This window comes from Pectinophora gossypiella, unplaced genomic scaffold (assembly GCF_024362695.1).
Source record: "Pectinophora gossypiella unplaced genomic scaffold, ilPecGoss1.1 Pgos_34, whole genome shotgun sequence".
NCBI lineage: Eukaryota > Metazoa > Arthropoda > Insecta > Lepidoptera > Gelechiidae > Pectinophora > Pectinophora gossypiella.
Genome location: NW_026063244.1, coordinates 1,002,159 through 1,026,108, shown reverse-complemented (window position 1 = coordinate 1,026,108; position 23,950 = coordinate 1,002,159). Strand labels below are relative to the sequence as shown.

General features: G+C 38.9%; 3 long non-coding RNA genes and 1 pseudogene across 5 annotated transcripts; 2 read left to right on the top strand and 2 right to left on the bottom strand.

Annotated features, from left to right (window-relative positions):
- Positions 1-5,109: 5,109 nt before the first annotated feature.
- On the top strand, positions 5,110-20,361 carry LOC126381050 (uncharacterized). Of its 2 annotated transcripts, XR_007568651.1 has the most exons (4): positions 5,110-5,136; positions 18,368-18,984; positions 19,078-19,208; positions 20,172-20,361. It is a non-coding gene; the product is annotated as an uncharacterized LOC126381050 (long non-coding RNA). The 2 variants fall into 2 exon arrangements; XR_007568650.1 differs by having other exon boundaries at positions 18,368-19,208.
- LOC126381052 (uncharacterized) lies at positions 5,159-7,146 on the top strand. Of its 2 annotated transcripts, XR_007568654.1 has the most exons (3): positions 5,159-5,769; positions 5,863-5,993; positions 6,957-7,146. It is a non-coding gene; the product is annotated as an uncharacterized LOC126381052 (long non-coding RNA). The 2 variants fall into 2 exon arrangements; XR_007568653.1 differs by having other exon boundaries at positions 5,159-5,993.
- On the bottom strand, positions 7,953-22,463 carry LOC126381046 (uncharacterized). The gene is made up of 3 exons (XR_007568646.1): positions 21,737-22,463; positions 8,464-8,525; positions 7,953-8,069 (listed from the first exon to the last, which is right to left on the bottom strand). It is a non-coding gene; the product is annotated as an uncharacterized LOC126381046 (long non-coding RNA).
- LOC126381040 (protein bric-a-brac 2-like) lies at positions 10,938-13,311 on the bottom strand (annotated as a pseudogene).
- Positions 22,464-23,950: the final 1,487 nt, after the last annotated feature.

Genomic DNA, 23,950 nt, shown 5'->3' with positions numbered 1-23,950 from the left:
TTACGATTACCAATTTAACTAAAGTTTACAAAAAAGAACTTTCTGCACTATATTCGTTTGTATCCTATTACAACTTCCCATTTTTCAAATCAGGTAAAACAGATACGACTCACCAGGACTTATAAGAATTTCCGATAAAAGATCAACCACTGCTCTTGTGACATGGTTTAGGTCTTCAACAGCGCCAGTGCAGCAAGTCCGGCTGGTATACAACGCGCTGCCACGATGTCGTCACTTTACGCAGCTCAGCCCGCGCCACTTGCATAGCCGCTTGCAATACACCAGTTGCCGAACCACGTGTCAAGTTATGACATGAAACAAAAGAATTCACTGTGTTATTGTATTCACATGACTTTCTTTCAATCGGTTTAAAAAGATTCGATGAACGACAGTAGATTACAAAACACGTTATTTAACGAGACTTAATTATCATGTCATGACTAACCTCCTCCTGTTTGGAGTGAGAAAATACAACTTGAACCACGCAGGTTAAGCGTATCTACACCAATTCGAAATATTTTTAGACCAAAAAACAAAGATTTAACAATGATGAAAACAGATTGGAAAACGCGGTATGATTGACACCGATTGACACAATATGTCTCGTCAATTTTCTTTTTAAAGAAAGGGAAATAGTAATTTCAAAGTTAATTTTAAATCAATTTCCTCATTATTAGAAACGAAAATTCACATAGCAATGAAGACAATAACAATAAGGTTCCAATATGAAAACGACTCACCGTAATAACAGTTTTCAAGTTGAGGTACTGTTAGGTTTAATTAAATTTGTCGGCGTTAGTTATGAATTAAGAAGAGAAATAGATCAAATCGGAAAATAAAATGAAGTTACATCACTTTCGTCATGAAGTTGCAACGTTCCGACGGCAGGTGGCGTACGGCCAGAGCTGAGTGAAGTCGAGCGAGTCACTACAGAGTCGTCGTGTCGAGCGGACGTGCACTAGTAGTATATTATTGGATATTCTGTCCCACCTATCGTTCGCTCTGCTCACGACCGTTCGCTGCGCTCACTTAGGTGGGTGGAATGCCCAATAATATAAGATTAACATCGTAATGTGTATATAAGGTAAACTAGATGTCGCGTGGTTCGCTCGCAGCAAGCTGCTCGCGTGTCCTGTATTAGTTCGAAGCTTTGTATGGCGGCTTCATCTTGTTTAAATAGGTCTGGTAAAATCAAAAAAGTTCTAGGTGCTATAGTTTTGCCAGGCCGTAGGGTGTCTCCCTGATGCGGAGCAGTTTTCCAAGATGACGTTTCGATCACACCCCTATACATCATTTTTACAACCGAGACATTTTCTGGAAAAACAAAATTTCGTATGGCGGCCATCTTGTTTTTCGGCCATTTTGTTTTTTTTTTTTACCGGCAATAAAATTTGACTAAGATTTTAATAGGTTTGGTGGAAAAAAAAATGTTCCAGGTGCGATAGTTTTGCCAGGCCGTAGGGTGTCTCCCTGATGCGGAGCAGCTATCGAAAACCCAGACGTATTTTCATACTTGACATGACGTTCCGATCACATTCCTATACATCATTTTTACCCCCGAGACATTTTCTGGAAAACCGAAATTTTGTATGGCGGCCATCTTGTTTTTCCGCCATTTTGATTTTTTTTCACCAACGATTGAATTTGACCCAAGATTTAAATAGGTTTTGTGAAAAAAGAATCATTCCAGGTGCGATAGTTGCGCCAGGCCGTAGGGTGTCTCCCTGATGCGGAGCAGTTTTCCAAGATCTGGAAGTTTTCCCATACTCACCGGGAGGTTTTGATCACTTTTCTCATACATTATTTTTACCCGCCGACGCTCCTTCTGGGAGAACAATTATGTCAGTGAGTCAGTGAGTCAATGGGTTTGCAGCTATATATAATGGTGCCGATTCCTGCAAACACCGACTTAAGGTGATGCGTTTTAGTCAGCTAGGTAACGCTGCGTCAGTAGATGGCGTTACTTCTGCAGTTTTCGTATTTTTTTCCATTTATTCGTTTAGTGTTGAGTTCTGACCCAGTGAAATGTTAGGTGGCGAAATCTTACATACATTATCTTTAAGTTAAGCTACAATTTTGAAGTATTTACTGAAGATATCATATTGAAACATTGCATCAAAAGTTGGTGTCATTTCAATTTGTGTACAAACACGAAGCTGTCACACACACATGCAAACTAGGTTAGCTATTAAAAGAGATGCATAATTTGAAGTCTACTTCTAACTTCTAAATGGCGCATTTGGTAAAGCAGTCGCCGCCATTCTTAAGGTTCACGGTTCAAACCCAAGTGCATGTTTTGATTGTTTTTACTTTTTGTATTTTTTTTTACAATTGAATTTGGCGAACCCGTCTATTTGTTACGGAATTTTCAAAAAGTATCACTTTTACCAATAATATTATAATTATACAAGAATGTACTTTGCACTAAAGTACCTTCCGTAATTTCCGTATTTTTTATTTTGTAAAATTCTAACAGGCATTAATCGCATCAGTGAACATGCGGCTAACTAAAAAACTACTGAACGGATTTTCATACGGTTTTCACCAATGAGTAGAGTGATTCATGGGCGTGCTTTAGGGTATATAATTTATACAAGTATTTTTTTTGTATAAAATGGTTCAAAAATGATGATGAATGTCAAACATAATTATCGTTACAAATATAGCCGACTTGGAGCTTTCGGCGAAAACGCTGCCTGAGCCCATTGAGATATAACAAAACAACGTATGGTTGAATTGTTCCTTTTTTGTAGGTCTACCGAAAAGTCCACAATATGTCATAATAATTATATTGTGTATAAAAAATTGTGTATATGTATTGTATGATTTTACAAATAACGATCACAGTACAGTAATAATAAGGTAGATTTTTCCTAAATTGCGTCGGTTCAAACTTTGTCGCATCGCGTTTGAAAGATGTAATAGCGCTTCAGGACGTCCCGCAAGCACGGCGCTGATGTCGCAGTATCCGCCTATAATTATTATGACTTGTCATTTAGTTCCAATAAAATCCGCGGGACTTCATACGTATGTCAGTGACAGCTGGTGATAGCATGCGGGACACTTAGCAGCTAATCGAATTCTATGTTGTTTTCGCGCCCAGTCCAGACGACTTGCAGCGCATTTCTGGACATATATTTACGCGTGGTGTTTATTGTTAGGTTAGTTAGTTCAGGTTAGGACGTCTTTTTTTAACGAGGACGTTAAATAGGATAGGATTGCAAAAGCGGTATATAAAGCGAAAGTTGATGGTAGGGCTGGCAGAGGAAGACCGAGAAGGACTTATGATGACCAAATTGGAGATGTCCTTAGAAAAGGTTCAATACGATCTACTCTGAACCGGCGTGCGTGTATGAAGCGATTGATGAATGTGGAGGAAGCAAGAGAAGTGTGTCAGGATCGAAGCAAATGGAATTCTATAGTCTCTGCTTACCCCGGTGGGAAATAGGCGTGAGTTTATGTATGTATGTATGTACGTTAAAAAAAGACGAGGTTGGGACGTATTGAAGTAGTATTTCCATATATACGCGGCCTGAAATGGGCTGTTTCGGGGACCTGAACTGGTTGCTGTCGAACTTATTATCACGTTTTCTTGATTAAAATTCATAAATAAGTCAAATAGAAAAAAGAAAAAAGATTTTCGTTAGTTTTAGATCTGTCATGATGTCTGTGATATTTGTTTATTATACTTACATAAGAATTTCAAAATTTATCTTTTTTTTTCCCAAAGGGCAAGGCAAAGGGAACTATGCCCATACAGCCATGTCTTGTGTTTTTTTTTTCTTGATGATGATTAATGAAATGATGAAACCTAAGCCCCCACCCTCGGAGCAGACTCCTACTCCGAACCCCAAACGAAGTAAGCGGCTTGTTGGCGCAAAGCGAAAATAGATAGGTACACTTTGTTTATTGAATATTCCGATTTAATAATACTATCGGGAATGTTTTCCGACTAACTTAATGTGATCATAACCACAAAACAATACTTCGTATTGATTATTTAGATTATTCAATGAAGAAAGCAACCTTCCCGTTCCCGGTCCCACCAAAAAGTCCGCGGCAAAGAGAATATAAATAACTCTGTATGTTGGATGGAAAAACAATTAATTATAAATGACTACTATTGGACTACTATTTAGGCCGGCAAATGCAACAACTTCTTTTTTGATTTGGTTTTTCCCGAAGGGTAAGGCAAAGGGAACTATGCCCATACAGCCATTTCATTTTATGTATTGATTTTTTATTATAATATATGTCCTCTTTTAAAACACGGTACTTACCCATTATTTAAAAATGTTTAAATAATATGCGTTATTACAAAAATATTTTTCCAATATTCCTTTTCTCAGATTGTAGTATTTTTAGTTTTTTATTTATATTTATTCTCTTCATACAAAATCTCTTTATAAATTGTCACTGACATTCTATTACACTTGTCAAGTAGTCAAAAGCCTTTAGAGAAAAAAAAACTATCACGCACACAAACTAACATTGACACCTCTACACGCTCAGCAAATACACTGTAATCTGCACCACTACAAATGTAGAATTGATCAAAATTGAGGGTCTGAAATATGGTACTTCTCGTATTCGGACCCTAAATTTTTGTTAGTTTGCGAAAATAATACACCAAAATATTACTATTTATCGGTTTTATAACAATATTCCTCTATCCGTTTTCCTGTAGCACTGCATCAACTTTTGTATGGAAAACGAATCACCTTAAATCTAAATTTATCTTATAAAACCTAATTTTATTTTAGTTTAGCAAAAAGTGCAATTCTGGCTTTCCGGTCGTCTAAATTTAAAATATTTTAACAGGATTTTTGACACGCTTAAATTTAATAGAACGCTACGAGGTCTATGGTCAACCAGCTGGTGCCGTTTTTTTCGTAAATAATTGGTAAAGAAGAATGAATGGAAGTGAGTGAATGAAATCGTCATTCGAACAAAAAAAATACATGTTTTTCTTATAATTTCGTACGAAGGAATACAAAATCATAATTTATGTGTGTTTTGGCAGCAAATACAATAAATAAATGCAATAAAACATTTTTCTATGAATTTTAAAACATACATCTGGCATTATTCTAAACCATAAAAACACAACGTCAAGATCATACTTAAAAAAAAAACGTGTAGAGATTAATAGGTATCGTTAGGTTTTCAAATCAAAAATACTTAATAAAACACAAAAATGACTAAATAAAAGGACGTCGATGAAGAGGAAGACCAAGGCGGAACTAGTAAAAGTGGAAGTTGTGTTGTATCAGAACGACGGAACTCGCTGTGAATGCATATTAACAGTCCTCAACCAACAAGACTCCTATCTTCTTCTTTGTCGTTCCCACACTGCTGAGGATCGCGACCACAGGTTATGGTTTTCCACTTGGTACGGCTATATGCTGCGTGCACCGCCCTCTGTATGCTGCCGTCCACCGTCTTCTTCACGATGTCAGACCACCTCGTAGGCGCCCTTCCTCGCGCACGTTTGCTATCCATTTGCCCAACGATGATCTGCTTCTCCAGACTGTGCTTCGGAGACCGCATAATATGTCCGAAGAAGCTTAGGGCACGATTCCGGCATATTGAGGAGAGCCGCGTCGTGATCTTGAGCTCTTTTAATATGGACTCATTCGTACACGTAAATAGCCTTAAATTACCAAGTAGAGAAAGTCCACCATGAGGTGAGCACGAAGTTTTGAAGACAGGAGTGATTGTATTAGATTTCCTCCTGAGCAGTTGCACTACAAATTTAGTGATGAAGAGGTGAGTGATCGAAAAAATATGTCATAGAAGAACTTGTAGACATCATATTAATCTGAGTTACTTGTATTAATCAGATTTTTTACTAATTTTCAGGCAATACTTGACAGAAACCTTAAGTTGGATGACATAATTATAAAGAAAATCAATAAGAGGATGAACTCTTTTAATGTTTATAAAACAATAGTATGGAAGAATTTTGATGCATCTTGGAGCAATGGCAACATGTAAGCATATTCCTAGTTAAAAATATATATTTAAGTGAGTGTTGCTCGTTTTAAGTGGATTTCCTTTACGGCTGATTAGGCTCAGGCCTAGGACGGCCAGATATGAGGAACGGCTAATCCTGTTTTTTTCTCTAATGTGGTTTGTAAGATCAATGACCAACCTCATCAACCTGCTGCTGTGACTATTTGGGTGTCTCGGACTAAAGGCTTACTTATCTAATGAAATGACTATATAGGTACTTAAGTAATTAGTAAGGGAGTCAATACTCTCTCTTTGTGAATTTGCCTCTTATGTATGAAACCGTTTATCATGCCAGTCATAGTAACTAAACACATAACGGCCTCCGTGGTCCAGTAGTTGAACGTTGTGCTCACAATCCAGAGGTCCCGGGTTCGAATCTTGATGGAGAAAAATCACAGAAATCACTTTGTATTCCTTGTTTTGCTAGGACATTACAGGCTGAACACCTGATTGTCCAAATGTAAGATGATCAGTGCTTCAGAAGGCATGTTAAGCTGTTGGTCTTGGTTACTACTTACTAGTGTAAGTATGTAGTTGTTACATGAGTCATGTCAGGGGCCCTTGGCGGCTCAATAATAACCCAGACACCAGGGTTGATGAGGTTGGTAATCCATCTTATAACTCACATGATAGAAGAAGAATAGTAACTAAGGAAGGGATCTTCTTCAGTATTATAATGGGCTAGGTAACGGACTCCAATACGGGTTGGTGGAGGTGTTTTTACGGTGTTTTTCTTTTTTGGAGCAGCATGGTGGAGTATGCTCCATACCCCCTCTGGTTGATTGAGGGGAGGCCTGTGCCCAGCAGTGGGATGTATATAGGCTGTTTATGTATGTATGTAGGTAACTGTCTTAAAAAACTGACTGCATGTTGTCTTGATTTATTAAAGTTTAGAGAGATGGAAGTGTATACAGCATTTATAATATTTGTTTTCTCTTCAGATTTGGGAGTTGAGAGTGACAACGAGCAGATTACATAACAATGGGAGGATAACAAGGGCCTTAACTGAAAAAACTGGTGAATGTTCCCAAATAAACCTCACAGATGTAGAAGAAAGACAAAATAAATTTGTTTATTTATTTTATTTCTGTTCCCTACTAAACTAGTAATAAAACATACTTGTTACAAATACTTTTTGATTGTATTTTATTTATAACATCAAAAATTGCACAGAAAAAAGAAATATTTATATTTGTGATGGGTTGCTTATCTGTCACCACTCTGGTCATTATGACCATCACAAGAGGCTGCAGTTGGTCTTCTTGGTAGTGCACGGCTCAGTCCATCCTGGTATGGTGGTGTGACTATGTATGTATGTACAGCACCACAATGGTAGGTATGTATGTAAGTATTTTTTTATACTCCTGGGTTCTTCTTTCTTTATTCATCACCATCTAAAACAAGTATAATGCTTAGATAATTATTCTAATAAGAAACAAACATAAATAGCCTATTTATTATGTCCCACTGCTGGGCATGGGCATCCCTTCAATCAACCGGAGGGGGTATGAAGCATACTATATGCTGCTCGACTGCAGATTAGTGACGGTGTTTGGGCTAAATAGCCCGGGAATAGCTGCTTGACGTGCCTTCCGAAGCACAGAATCATCTGACTTCTTCAGACAATTGGATGATTCAAGCCTGCAATTTCCTATCCATACAAAGGACCTTGACAGCCTCAAAGTGATTTTGATGATGTCCCCATTGGGTATCAGACCCGGATCTCCTGATTGTGAGCTATGGTTAGAGAACCATTAGACTAAGGAGGCTGTTATATATATAACTCATAGGTAGACAGATTTGCATTCATATTTAATGTACTTACATACCTGAGAGAACATTAGGGATCCATGTCACAGACGTCTTTTTTGTTATAATTAAAACACATAATAACGGGTTCTTACCGCGTTTAAATGGGGGATATGAGACTCCCGATATTTCGACACTGTTGCAAGTGCCTAGAGTCTTTTTTGTTATTGGTGGCTCATAATTACAATTCAGGATGCAGTGGCTATTAGGACTACTTGCAAATGTCAAAGTCAAAGATTTATCACCTGAAATAAAAAAGGATTATTTAGAATACATACATACATCAATTCATGCTTACATTTCCTAACGGGTTGGACAGAAACAAATATAATGATCAGAAGGATGTAAACAAAAAATGTGGGTTCCGTCACATTCCCAGTACATTTAGCATGCCATGATATTCGTGGAAACTGAGATAAAGCAGTAAAGAGCTTGTAAAAGAAGTTTTTTAGTCCACCTTTTGTTACTGCTAACTGGTGATTTTGTTTGGTTCACATCATAAAGTATTTTGAAATAATCTAAAGGAATAAACCAACAAGTAAGGTATCTACCCAGAGCGGGATCAAGTGTGTTAGTAATTTGACTTGGGCAATAAACTGTTTGGTTGCTGCCATGTTATTTATACCTGATAACATTTACCTTGCTTTGGAGGCCTTCCTTCAGTGTACTTCTGTAGTTCCATTCCATAGATAGGTACATTACTTTTGTAGTAATTTTAAGTCCTTCAGGTCAAAAGGATAAGAAGAAGCAGGCAGTGCAGCCTGCACTGCGCGCCTGGTAGGAGTCATTACAGTTTTGACACACACAGAGCTAGGTATGTGTTGATGTTACACGTTAATCGTTAATATCACTGGCACTGCATTGTTTCAAGCATCCACCACACGGTCCAGTTGAAAGTAGTGTTTAAGATTGACACAATTAGATTGTCCTCTTAGATAAATGTTTGGATTAACTTTGAAGATGATACTCATGCCAGAGACATCATCATACCAGCTAAGAGTCTTTTGTTTCGATGGGGCCTCCTCGCAGTCTTCTTTCTTTTACTGGTCTTGGGCGGTAAACGACGTAAAACAAATATTTCTCGTTGATCCTTCTATTCGTATATTTAGAAGGTTCTTTATCGCTATTTAAGCTATTTTGAGAGCGGCAAGGTCTTCCTAATGATCTGCAGGTGAAATCAGTGGCCGGAATTCACAAAAAGCGCCGAAAAACTGATTCATGTACTTAATTTTAAGAAGTTTAATTTTATCCGGCAAGTTTAGAAAACCGTATAAAATTAATTTAGAATAAGAGTTTAACGTCAAATGAAATGTTTGCTAGAATAGCTTTTTGTCGCCTAAACCTAAATTGAGTAATTTAGAAACGTCATTCCTAAATTTAAGATTAGGCGTCAACTAAAATGTGCCGCCAGAATGCAAATCCAGTTTTTGACATTTAAACCGTAATCTTAGCTAATTTAAATTTAAGTTTGCCTTCCGGAATCGGCACCAATATAAAATAATATAAAATAATAAAATTATATGACTCTTTTAATCATTATAATTTTAGCTATATTAGGTGACATTCATTGCCACTATGAAGTTTATTAAACAACCGGATTCATTGCAAATTGACACTTTTTGTTTAGACACGCAAAACAAAAATATCCGTCATGGTAAACTATTACCTAATACAATCAGGTGTATAGTGTGCGGACCTTCTAATTGCGGGAAAACAAATCTTGTTATTGGTCTTCTTTTGCATAAGGATGGGTTGCAATTTAAAAATGTTTACGTGTATTCAAAAACATTAGATCAACCAAAATACATATTTTTGGAAAAAGTCCTAGACATGGTGCCCAGTGTCTCATTTTCAAAATATAAGGATAGTGAAGAAGTTCTCAGCCCCCAGGATGCTAAACCAAATTCAATAATTATATTTGATGTCGTAGCGTGTGAAAATCAGAATAACATGCGAGATTATTTTGCGATGGGTAGGCATCGAAACATAGATTCGTTTTATTTAAATCAAACTTACAGTAAGGTTCCAAAACAACTAGTACGAGCCAATGCTAATTTGATTATTCTGTTTAAGCAAGATGAAATAAATATGAAACACGTTTATGATGAACACGTTAACACAGATATGTCCTGGAAAGAGTTCCGTGAAATGTGTTCTAAAATATGGAGTGAACCATATAGTTATTTGGTGATCAATAAAGATTGTCAGAAAAATGAAGGATGTTATAGAAATAAATTTGACAGTTTCGTATTTTTTTATTGATCATATCATTTTTCTGATATATAATGTGATGTTACTTGGTAAATCGGGTTATTTTGCCTAAAGATTTAGTAGAAGCACAAACTTATTTTCATAATGGAAGCTTGTTTAAAACGCCAAATAGTCAATGCAGCAGAAGCTGTTAAAAAAAAGGTTAAGAAATTGCGAAACATTAATAATAATATATCGTTTATTTCAGATTTAAAAATCCATACATTAAAAAAAAATATACCACAAACAATTAAAATAGTAAAAGTCAAATTCAAATTACAAAATAAACAATTAAAAATTAAAAATCAATAAATAAAAATCAATAAATAAAAACGAAGTGGTCCTATGCGGTATGGCGGCCTATCCACACCTTAAGAAAAGGCGAGTCCCACCGGTCCACCAACGCCCTCAGGATGCCGTTAGGGCTGTCGCGCGCCCTCGCTAGAAAGGAAGCGCATCGCTTTCTAATAATGGCTGCAAAGCCGTCAATATGCGCTACCGCGAACATTCCCGACGCACTACAACGCCGCGGCAGCCCCATCAGGACCCTGAACGCGTTGTTGTATTGGACGCGCAGGTCGCCGTATGCCCGTCGCGTACAGTCAGCCCACAGGCTGCACGTGTAGAAGCTCTGACAATACGCCTTGAAAAGCGTTACTTTTACTTGAGAACTACATCGTGCGAACCTGCGAGCCAACATATTACAACGTATAACACCATATTACAACATTGAAACCGAAAATGAAAAAGCTTTGAAATCTGTATTCAGATAAATAATTTGTAAATAATTTGTTTGATTGTAAATAATTTAGAAAAAATAGAAAATTAATTATTCAAATGTTCGGGCCCATCGATAACCCTGCAGCGCCATCTGTGATGTCATAAAATTACGTTGTAAACGTCAAAAATCACTAGATGTCGCTACAAGGCTCGTCTGGTCCGAAATGCTTCGTAACAGTGCTTGAAAATAAGTGCTGCATGCAGACAATACTACTTTGTGGGCCTGGAGATGTTTCCCCTCGTCCGCGAGGGTGACATCAACTAATGTTTGCGTGTTCAGCAGCGTTGTCCACATCGAGATGAAGTTCGGCTGGTGGTTATTCCACCTCAAACTATATTGCTGAGACATCTTCGACACAGTTTTAATGGTTTTCTTATTATATTTATACCGTGGAATTGCCAACCTGAGGATGTTGAGGGGCGAGTTGTGGGCCATGCCCTGCAGCGGGAAGTCGACGGGCCGGGAGTCAATATAGCTTACGGGCACGGGGTGCGGTGGGCAGATGAGCGCCATCTGCTGCTCCTGTTGCGGTACGTCATCCTTGACGAGGTCCCTCGGCGGCGGCGGCGTCGTGCGCTCTCGTTTGATGCGGCTCTTGATGCTCGGCCGGTTGTTGGGGTAGCCCTTCTTTTTGTATTCGAGCCATAGAGTGTGGTTGTTGACGCCGAAAAGGCGCGCGGCCTTGCAAAAGCCTATGCCGCCGAAGCGCACGGCCTCGAGAGAGCGCTAGAAGTTTTCCTCGGACCGTGGGTTGGTGGCGCGGCGGCGCTTCTGCTGCTGCGGCGGCTGCTCGGGTGCGGCGGCAGCGTCCGCCACGCAGCTGGGTCCTGGCGAGGGGCCTGCCACGCCGCCCACTCCGCCCACGCCACCAACGCCGAGCGCCTGCCCGTACTCGCTCAGCCCCGCGTTCATGTACTGGCTCATGTTGTTCATATAAAAAAAACAAATAAACTGTAAAAAATAAATAAATAAATGTACATCGCCTCGCCCTGCAGACCGGTGCTACCCAAGCACGCATTCGAGTACCGCGGGTACGTATGATCCATCATACTCCACTGTCCTCCTTGAGCCATTCCTGTGTTACCCCCCATTCCCAATTGTTCCAAGTATTTTGTGCTTCGGATGTTTGTTGGGAACCGTCGACGGCCCTGTCGTCGTGATACTCCCGGCTGCGCCGCTGCGGCACCGAGCTCCACGTGATCGCGTCGCCGCGCACCACATTCACCGATGGGCCGGACTCCTCGCGGCCCTCTTCCTCCACCATCTGCCCCGAGCCTGCCGAACTCCTCCTTCGCCCCCGTTTCCGCCTCGGCAAAATGCTTGGCGAGGCAGCGTGTCGCTGCGAGATAACGGAGTCGGTAGGGAAGTCAGCGGACGTGCCCTGTGACCGCGTTAGCAGTGTCGAGTCCGGCATCTCCGTCAGACCCTTTATCTTTAGAGTTTTCGCTGTATCCAGCACCTGTGGGAGCTGTTCCTTTGTGACATTAACTTCGCCGTAATACATAAAATCGGCCATTGTTCGCAGATCTGCGAAAGTGACATCTTTCAGGATCACGATCGGATGCCGAGACGGGTTGTACATAAACAGTGCCTGAAAATAAGTGCTGCATGCAGACAATACTACTTTGTGGGCCTGTAGATGTTTCCGCTCGGCCGCGAGGGTGACATCAACTAATGTTTGCGTGTTCAGCAGCGTTGTGAACATCGAGATGAAGTTCGGCTGGTGGTTGTTCCACCTCAAAGTATATTGCCGAGACATCTTCGACACAGTTTTAATGGTTTTTTTATTATATTTTCTTTATGTCGCGGGAGTGACGGACGTCCGACGTAAGCCGAAGTCGGTATGGATATATCAATATATCCTAAATAGAATAAATCTAAAGAGAAGTTATTTTTTGTCTGTCTGTCTGTCTTTCTGTATGTTCCTTATAGAAACAAAAACTACTAGACGGATTTTGACGAAACTTGGTACAATTATTCTTCATACTACTGGGCAGGTTAAAGTATACTTTTCATTACGCTACAATTAATAGGCGCAAAGAAGTGAAGGGAAATTTTGGGAAAACGGGAGAAGTTACTGCATTTTTTAAGCTTCCGTCGCGTGTGCAGCCTTAATGGTTAATGTTACATAGAAATCATGTATGACGGAAATATCTTCTAAATATATACGTCGTAGCAGTGGTGTCAGAAAGGGTCGGCGTTAGAAGACAATAATGGCCATCATTAGTATCACAATCATTTTATTTACTTCCACATAGTTTTTGTATTACGATTAGATAAAGTCACAGCATAAGGTTCACACCCACGGCAAAATCACGGTATTTGTAACGGTTACACAGTTTCTCGAAATCTAGCGCGCCTAAGAACGTTAGCGCGAAGGGGCCCTCCACCACCCATGGTTCCTATATTCGGACCGAATCATCGCGACATGTGTACGTACTTGTTAGGTGCTCTTTTCCGATCACATTTCTTGACGTCCCTACAAGTTATAGGTGAGCGACTATAGCACTCCACTTTCCGATCGTAATTATTCGACACGTCCGCTCATGACGATGGTTAGCGGTAGACTACCCGACTAGAACGGCAGTGCACGTCCGCTCAACACGACGACTCTGTAGTGACTCCCGACTTCACCCCGCTCTGGTCGTACGCCACCTCTCGTCGGAGCGTTGCAACTTCATGACGGAAGTGTTGCCACTTCATCATAGTGTCTGATTTGATCAATTTCTCTTCTTAATTCATAGCTAACTCCGATACGGCCATCCTGCGCGACACACGTCTTCGTGTGTTAATCTCAAACAATATACTACAGCACAGTATCAAAGTTCGCTCGGTCATTCCTGACCTAACATGAGACTATAAAGGACTCTGCCCGAGCTCTATTTGTGACTCAACATGAGCTCTACTTGTGACTCTACATGAGCTCTACTTGTGACTCAACATGAGCTCTACTTGTGACTCTACTTGTGACTCTACATGAGCTCTACTTGTGACTCTACATGAGCTCACATTACATCATGATAAATCATCAACTAACAATACACGGACCATTGACCAGTATTCACATACACACACAACCAAACTTGAAAATTAAATTACTCTTTACACTAAAATCAGCAGAGTAACGATATCTCACAACCAGGCATCACTACCACCTAAATCGAGCGGTAGCAACTCATGCCAGTTACACCAAGTGACGATATCTCAACACAGTCGTTGCTGCCACCTAAATCGAGCGACAGCAACTCATACCACTTACACCAAGTGACGATATCTCAACACAGCTAGCACACAAACTTTACATTTTAGTTGGTAGAATAGTGGTCAATGGGTTACACAATTTCTTCTACATCACTAATTTCTAATTCGTTTGACTGATTCTACGGGAGGTCAACTTGACTTAGAATCAGGTACAATGTCATGACCTGTAGTTTCTGAGACGAGCAGCACAAAAGTGGCTGCAGCCCCGAACACTACAAGTGCGCAGCTTCCTATCAGAGTTGCTCCGAAACAGGTCAATGGGTTACACAATTTCTTCTACATCACTAATTTCTAATTCGTGTAGTTTGCCTAATTCTACCGGAGTTCAACATAGACAGATTCAGGTACAATGTCATGACCAAATACAAAGTCAACATGAAATCCGCGTTTAGGCGCAGAATGTCCAATTCGCAAAATGTCCAGTTCGCAAAACGTCCAATTCGCAGAATGTCCAGTTCGCAAATGGTCCAATTCGCAAAATTTCCAGTTCGCAAATTGTCCAATTCGCAGAATGTCCAATATTCATCGTAACGTGATTAATTTACTAATTAAAAAAGTTGGGTTCTAATGCTAAGTCAAGTTATAAGTATATACATTAAGTGGTCCACTGATTGTGATTTTAAACCTACAGGACTCTCTCCTTTAAATCAACAGGACTTTAAAAGAGTCAATCTTTTTAGGGAACTGTAATATACAGGGTGACCCAGAAGTTCAGGTTCAAAATGAAAAATTAGAAAGAGGGGCTCATTAGCTACCAGAAACACCAGACCACCCACAGACAGATACCAGAGATGTATGTTCAGCAATTATTTACGGTTTAGGAGATATGACCCATTTTGTGCCTTTTTCGAGATTTTCTACCTTACTTCAGAAATAATCATTTTGTCGCTATCCCTTTCTTAATAATTATTTTATTTTACTTCACAACTATGCCTTAGTATGTGTTTATAACCCTAATTTTTCATTTTGAACCTGAACTTCTGGGCCACCCTGTATATCTAAATGTCAATACAATTCAAATTTTCAAAAAACAAACTGCCTAATTATTTTCCAATTTTCTCGTGATTTCTTTGTATTTGACGTCACGTTTAAATAACAGTTCCCTAAAAAGTTTGACTCTTTTAAAGTCCTGTTGATTTAAAGAAGAGTCCTGTAGGTTTAAAATTACAATCAGTGGACCACTTAATGTATATACTTATAACTTGACTTAGCATTAGAACCCAACTTTTTAATTAGTAAATTAATCACGTTACGATGAATATTGGACATTCTGCGAATTGGACAATTTGCGAACTGGACATTTTGCGAATTGGACCATTTGCGAACTGGACATTCTGCGAATTGGACGTTTTGCGAACTGGACATTTTGCGAATTGGACATTCTGCGCCTAAACGGAAATCCGGGCCTCGACCGCATACCTGTAGTTTCTAAGACAAGCAGCACAAAAGTGGCTGCAGCCCCGAACACTTCAAGTGCGCAGCTTCCTATCAGAGATGCTCCGAAACAGGTCAATCATAGCTTTCGTTACTCAATCAAATTAATCAACATTATAACACATCTACTGCAATGACAACAGACTGTAATATTCCTCCCCAAACTGCGGTTACGCTACAAAACAGTCATGAGTCACAACATCCCCTCCCGGGATGGCCACCATGGTCCACGAACACAATACGACAGAGCACCCTGGTATCTCACACACACAAGTCATAAAGTCACAATGTAGCCACCAACACCTTGAGGAAATATTACCGAACTTACACAATTAGGTACTGCTTCGGTATGATCATCATTTAGAATGTTTTGCTCCAATTTTCTCACTAATGATTTACTTTGTTTCGGGCATTTTCTAAGCCTATTTCATTTAATCATAATCCAAATCATTTTACTTCGCAATGTTTACTTCACTTCATTACGATTTCCAATTTAACTAAAGTTTACAAAAAAGAACTTTCTGCACTATATTCGTTTGTATCCTATTACAACTTCCCATTTTTCAAATCAGGTAAAACAGATACGACTCACCAGGACTTATAAGAATTTCCGATAAAAGATCAACCACTGCTCTTGTGACATGGTTTAGGTCTTCAACAGCGCCAGTGCAGCAAGTCCGGCTGGTATACAACGCGCTGCCACGATGTCGTCACTTTACGCAGCTCAGCCCGCGCCACTTGCATAGCCGCTTGCAATACACCAGTTGCCGAACCACGTGTCAAGTTATGACATGAAACAAAAGAATTCACTGTGTTATTGTATTCACATGACTTTCTTTCAATCGGTTTAAAAAGATTCGATGAACGACAGTAGATTACAAAACACGTTATTTAACGAGACTTAATTATCATGTCATGACTAACCTCCTCCTGTTTGGAGTGAGAAAATACAACTTGAACCACGCAGGTTAAGCGTATCTACACCAATTCGAAATATTTTTAGACCAAAAAACAAAGATTTAACAATGATGAAAACAGATTGGAAAACGCGGTATGATTGACACCGATTGACACAATATGTCTCGTCAATTTTCTTTTTAAAGAAAGGGAAATAGTAATTTCAAAGTTAATTTTAAATCAATTTCCTCATTATTAGAAACGAAAATTCACATAGCAATGAAGACAATAACAATAAGGTTCCAATATGAAAACGACTCACCGTAATAACAGTTTTCAAGTTGAGGTACTGTTAGGTTTAATTAAATTTGTCGGCGTTAGTTATGAATTAAGAAGAGAAATAGATCAAATCGGAAAATAAAATGAAGTTACATCACTTTCGTCATGAAGTTGCAACGTTCCGACGGCAGGTGGCGTACGGCCAGAGCTGAGTGAAGTCGAGCGAGTCACTACAGAGTCGTCGTGTCGAGCGGACGTGCACTAGTAGTATATTATTGGATATTCTGTCCCACCTATCGTTCGCTCTGCTCACGACCGTTCGCTGCGCTCACTTAGGTGGGTGGAATGCCCAATAATATAAGATTAACATCGTAATGTGTATATAAGGTAAACTAGATGTCGCGTGGTTCGCTCGCAGCAAGCTGCTCGCGTGTCCTGTATTAGTTCGAAGCTTTGTATGGCGGCTTCATCTTGTTTAAATAGGTCTGGTAAAATCAAAAAAGTTCTAGGTGCTATAGTTTTGCCAGGCCGTAGGGTGTCTCCCTGATGCGGAGCAGTTTTCCAAGATGACGTTTCGATCACACCCCTATACATCATTTTTACAACCGAGACATTTTCTGGAAAAACAAAATTTCGTATGGCGGCCATCTTGTTTTTCGGCCATTTTGTTTTTTTTTTTTACCGGCAATAAAATTTGACTAAGATTTTAATAGGTTTGGTGGAAAAAAAAATGTTCCAGGTGCGATAGTTTTGCCAGGCCGTAGGGTGTCTCCCTGATGCGGAGCAGCTATCGAAAACCCAGACGTATTTTCATACTTGACATGACGTTCCGATCACATTCCTATACATCATTTTTACCCCCGAGACATTTTCTGGAAAACCGAAATTTTGTATGGCGGCCATCTTGTTTTTCCGCCATTTTGATTTTTTTTCACCAACGATTGAATTTGACCAAGATTTAAATAGGTTTTGTGAAAAAAGAATCATTCCAGGTGCGATAGTTGCGCCAGGCCGTAGGGTGTCTCCCTGATGCGGAGCAGTTTTCCAAGATCTGGAAGTTTTCCCATACTCACCGGGAGGTTTTGATCACTTTTCTCATACATTATTTTTACCCGCCGACGCTCCTTCTGGGAGAACAATTATGTCAGTGAGTCAGTGAGTCAATGGGTTTGCAGCTATATATATAATGGTGCCGATTCCTGCAAACACCAACTTAAATCTAAATTTATCTTAGAAAACCTTATTTTATTTTAGTTTAGCAAAAAGTGCAATTCTGGCTTTCCGGTCGTCTAAATTTAAAATATTTTAACAGGATTTTTGACACGCTTAAATTTAATAGAACGCTACGAGGTCTATGGTCAACCAGCTGGTGCCGTTTTTTTCGTAAATAATTGGTAAAGAAGAATGAATGGAAGTGAGTGAATGAAATCGTCATTCGAACAAAAAAAATACACGTTTTTCTTATAATTTCGTACGAAGGAATACAAAATCATAATTTATGTGTGTTTTGGCAGCAAATACAATAAATAAATGCAATAAAACATTTTTCTATGAATTTTAAAACATACATCTGGCATTATTCTAAACCATAAAAACACAACGTCAAGATCATACTTAAAAAAAAAAACGTGTAGAGATTAGGTATCGTTAGGTTTTCAAATCAAAAATACTTAATAAAACACAAAAATGACTAAATAAAAGGACGTCGATGAAGAGGAAGACCAAGGCGGAACTAGTAAAAGTGGAAGTTGTGTTGTATCAGAACGACGGAACTCGCTGTGAATGCATATTAACAGTCCTCAACCAACAAGACTCCTATCTTCTTCTTTGTCGTTCCCACACTGCTGAGGATCGCGACCACAGGTTATGGTTTTCCACTTGGTACGGCTATATGCTGCGTGCACCGCCCTCTGTATGCTGCCGTCCACCGTCTTCTTCACGATGTCAGACCACCTCGTAGGCGCCCTTCCTCGCGCACGTTTGCTATCCATTTGCCCAACGATGATCTGCTTCTCCAGACTGTGCTTCGGAGACCGCATAATATGTCCGAAGAAGCTTAGGGCACGATTCCGGCATATTGAGGAGAGCCGCGTCGTGATCTTGAGCTCTTTTAATATGGACTCATTCGTACACGTAAATAGCCTTAAATTACCAAGTAGAGAAAGTCCACCATGAGGTGAGCACGAAGTTTTGAAGACAGGAGTGATTGTATTAGATTTCCTCCTGAGCAGTTGCACTACAAATTTAGTGATGAAGAGGTGAGTGATCGAAAAAATATGTCATAGAAGAACTTGTAGACATCATATTAATCTGAGTTACTTGTATTAATCAGATTTTTTACTAATTTTCAGGCAATACTTGACAGAAACCTTAAGTTGGATGACATAATTATAAAGAAAATCAATAAGAGGATGAACTCTTTTAATGTTTATAAAACAATAGTATGGAAGAATTTTGATGCATCTTGGAGCAATGGCAACATGTAAGCATATTCCTAGTTAAAAATATATATTTAAGTGAGTGTTGCTCGTTTTAAGTGGATTTCCTTTACGGCTGATTAGGCTCAGGCCTAGGACGGCCAGATATGAGGAACGGCTAATCCTGTTTTTTTCTCTAATGTGGTTTGTAAGATCAATGACCAACCTCATCAACCTGCTGCTGTGACTATTTGGGTGTCTCGGACTAAAGGCTTACTTATCTAATGAAATGACTATATAGGTACTTAAGTAATTAGTAAGGGAGTCAATACTCTCTCTTTGTGAATTTGCCTCTTATGTATGAAACCGTTTATCATGCCAGTCATAGTAACTAAACACATAACGGCCTCCGTGGTCCAGTAGTTGAACGTTGTGCTCACAATCCAGAGGTCCCGGGTTCGAATCTTGATGGAGAAAAATCACAGAAATCACTTTGTATTCCTTGTTTTGCTAGGACATTACAGGCTGAACACCTGATTGTCCAAATGTAAGATGATCAGTGCTTCAGAAGGCATGTTAAGCTGTTGGTCTTGGTTACTACTTACTAGTGTAAGTATGTAATTGTTACATGAGTCATGTCAGGGGCCCTTGGCGGCTCAATAATAACCCAGACACCAGGGTTGATGAGGTTGGTAATCCATCTTATAACTCACATGATAGAAGAAGAATAGTAACTAAGGAAGGGATCTTCTTCAGTATTATAATGGGCTAGGTAACGGACTCCAATACGGGTTGGTGGAGGTGTTTTTACGGTGTTTTTCTTTTTTGGAGCAGCATGGTGGAGTATGCTCCATACCCCCTCTGGTTGATTGAGGGGAGGCCTGTGCCCAGCAGTGGGATGTATATAGGCTGTTTATGTATGTATGTAGGTAACTGTCTTAAAAAACTGACTGCATGTTGTCTTGATTTATTAAAGTTTAGAGAGATGGAAGTGTATACAGCACTTATAATATTTGTTTTCTCTTCAGATTTGGGAGTTGAGAGTGACAACGAGCAGATTACATAACAATGGGAGGATAACAAGGGCCTTAACTGAAAAAACTGGTGAATGTTCCCAAATAAACCTCACAGATGTAGAAGAAAGACAAAATAAATTTGTTTATTTATTTTATTTCTGTTCCCTACTAAACTAGTAATAAAACATACTTGTTACAAATACTTTTTGATTGTATTTTATTTATAACATCAAAAATTGCACAGAAAAAAGAAATATTTATATTTGTGATGGGTTGCTTATCTGTCACCACTCTGGTCATTATGACCATCACAAGAGGCTGCAGTTGGTCTTCTTGGTAGTGCACGGCTCAGTCCATCCTGGTATGGTGGTGTGACTATGTATGTATGTACAGCACCACAATGGTAGGTATGTATGTAAGTATTTTTTTATACTCCTGGGTTCTTCTTTCTTTATTCATCACCATCTAAAACAAGTATAATGCTTAGATAATTATTCTAATAAGAAACAAACATAAATAGCCTATTTATTATGTCCCACTGCTGGGCATGGGCATCCCTTCAATCAACCGGAGGGGGTATGAAGCATACTATATGCTGCTCGACTGCAGATTAGTGACGGTGTTTGGGCTAAATAGCCCGGGAATAGCTGCTTGACGTGCCTTCCGAAGCACAGAATCATCTGACTTCTTCAGACAATTGGATGATTCAAGCCTGCAATTTCCTATCCATACAAAGGACCTTGACAGCCTCAAAGTGATTTTGATGATGTCCCCATTGGGTATCAGACCCGGATCTCCTGATTGTGAGCTATGGTTAGAGAACCATTAGACTAAGGAGGCTGTTATATATATAACTCATAGGTAGACAGATTTGCATTCATATTTAATGTACTTACATACCTGAGAGAACATTAGGGATCCATGTCACAGACGTCTTTTTTGTTATAATTAAAACACATAATAACGGGTTCTTACCGCGTTTAAATGGGGGATATGAGACTCCCGATATTTCGACACTGTTGCAAGTGCCTAGAGTCTTTTTTGTTATTGGTGGCTCATAATTACAATTCAGGATGCAGTGGCTATTAGGACTACTTGCAAATGTCAAAGTCAAAGATTTATCACCTGAAATAAAAAAGGATTATTTAGAATACATACATACATCAATTCATGCTTACATTTCCTAACGGGTTGGACAGAAACAAATATAATGATCAGAAGGATGTAAACAAAAAATGTGGGTTCCGTCACATTCCCAGTACATTTAGCATGCCATGATATTCGTGGAAACTGAGATAAAGCAGTAAAGAGCTTGTAAAAGAAGTTTTTTAGTCCACCTTTTGTTACTGCTAACTGGTGATTTTGTTTGGTTCACATCATAAAGTATTTTGAAATAATCTAAAGGAATAAACCAACAAGTAAGGTATCTACCCAGAGCGGGATCAAGTGTGTTAGTAATTTGACTTGGGCAATAAACTGTTTGGTTGCTGCCATGTTATTTATACCTGATAACATTTACCTTGCTTTGGAGGCCTTCCTTCAGTGTACTTCTGTAGTTCCATTCCATAGATAGGTACATTACTTTTGTAGTAATTTTAAGTCCTTCAGGTCAAAAGGATAAGAAGAAGCAGGCAGTGCAGCCTGCACTGCGCGCCTGGTAGGAGTCATTACAGTTTTGACACACACAGAGCTAGGTATGTGTTGATGTTACACGTTAATCGTTAATATCACTGGCACTGCATTGTTTCAAGCATCCACCACACGGTCCAGTTGAAAGTAGTGTTTAAGATTGACACAATTAGATTGTCCTCTTAGATAAATGTTTGGATTAACTTTGAAGATGATACTCATGCCAGAGACATCATCATACCAGCTAAGAGTCTTTTGTTTCGATGGGGCCTCCTCGCAGTCTTCTTTCTTTTACTGGTCTTGGGCGGTAAACGACGTAAAACAAATATTTCTCGTTGATCCTTCTATTCGTATATTTAGAAGGTTCTTTATCGCTATTTAAGCTATTTTGAGAGCGGCAAGGTCTTCCTAATGATCTGCAGGTGAAATCAGTGGCCGGAATTCACAAAAAGCGCCGAAAAACTGATTCATGTACTTAATTTTAAGAAGTTTAATTTTATCCGGCAAGTTTAGAAAACCGTATAAAATTAATTTAGAATAAGAGTTTAACGTCAAATGAAATGTTTGCTAGAATAGCTTTTTGTCGCCTAAACCTAAATTGAGTAATTTAGAAACGTCATTCCTAAATTTAAGATTAGGCGTCAACTAAAATGTGCCGCCAGAATGCAAATCCAGTTTTTGACATTTAAACCGTAATCTTAGCTAATTTAAATTTAAGTTTGCCTTCCGGAATCGGCACCAATATAAAATAATATAAAATAATAAAATTATATGACTCTTTTAATCATTATAATTTTAGCTATATTAGGTGACATTCATTGCCACTATGAAGTTTATTAAACAACCGGATTCGTTGCAAATTGACACTTTTTGTTTAGACACGCAAAACAAAAATATCCGTCATGGTAAACTATTACCTAATACAATCAGGTGTATAGTGTGCGGACCTTCTAATTGCGGGAAAACAAATCTTGTTATTGGTCTTCTTTTGCATAAGGATGGTGTTACGAACAGTGGGTCGAAGATGGCCAAATAATACTCTTAACAAATGTACAAATGGATCTATTTTTACAGAGTAACACCTTGTTATTGTGCTCAAAATGGAATGACGGTTACGGACAGTTTTTTTAACACCAATCAGATATCAACCCCACCTTACTTACTTTTTGAATCATAACAATGGCCCATATTATATTTTTAATTGTAACCCGAGCTAATATTATTACTTATATTTTTATTAATCGAATTAAGTAATTAAAGTAAATAATTAATGTATGACAATCCAAATAAAATAGGTAATTAACTAAATGTATAAAATAATGATCATGTCCGGGCAGTGGCGCTGGCGTCGGTGGCAAAAGTCGGTAACATTCGGCCATCCTGCATAGGCCGGCTCCCGCGGCCTCCACTGCTGCTCTGCGGACCATTGCCGGGGCCCTGAAAAATGAAATATAATCACGCAGTTTCTTGTTTTATGGATTGAATGTGCTGGGTTATATTTGTAGCATAGTTCAATAAGGGACATATATATACGCTAATTGTATCAAGAAAAGGTTCAATTGGATGGCCTATCGTTGACATCACACAGTAAGGTTTGACAATATAGCCATCCTTGTAATCACATAGTAGGATTTGATCACATAGCTATCCTTTAAATCACACAGTAGGGTTTGATCACATAGAACCCTTACTTTTAAACCACACAGTAGGATTTGATCACATAGCTATCCTTTAAATCACACAGTAGGGTTTGATCACATAGAACCCTTACTTTTAAACCACACAGTAGGATTTGATCACATAGCTATCCTTTAAATCACACAGTAGGGTTTGATCACATAGAACCCTTACTTTTAAACCACACAGTAGGATTTGATCACATAGCTATCCTTTAAATAAGTAAGTACACAAAAATTGTTCGAAAGTTGGTCACATAGTCACTTAGTGCGAGACGACACACAGTATTACCTAAGTAGCTAATTTTACTTTGAATTTTATACAGCCAGACAGGAAAGTACTTGTTTATGTATTTTATTTGGTCACTAAGAGTAAGCAGTAATGTATAACGTAAGAAGGTAAGTATGTTATTTTAATCTATGATTGGTGCATATTTCAGATTAAACAAGTTGATATATATTATTAATCTTCGTTTTATTACAATC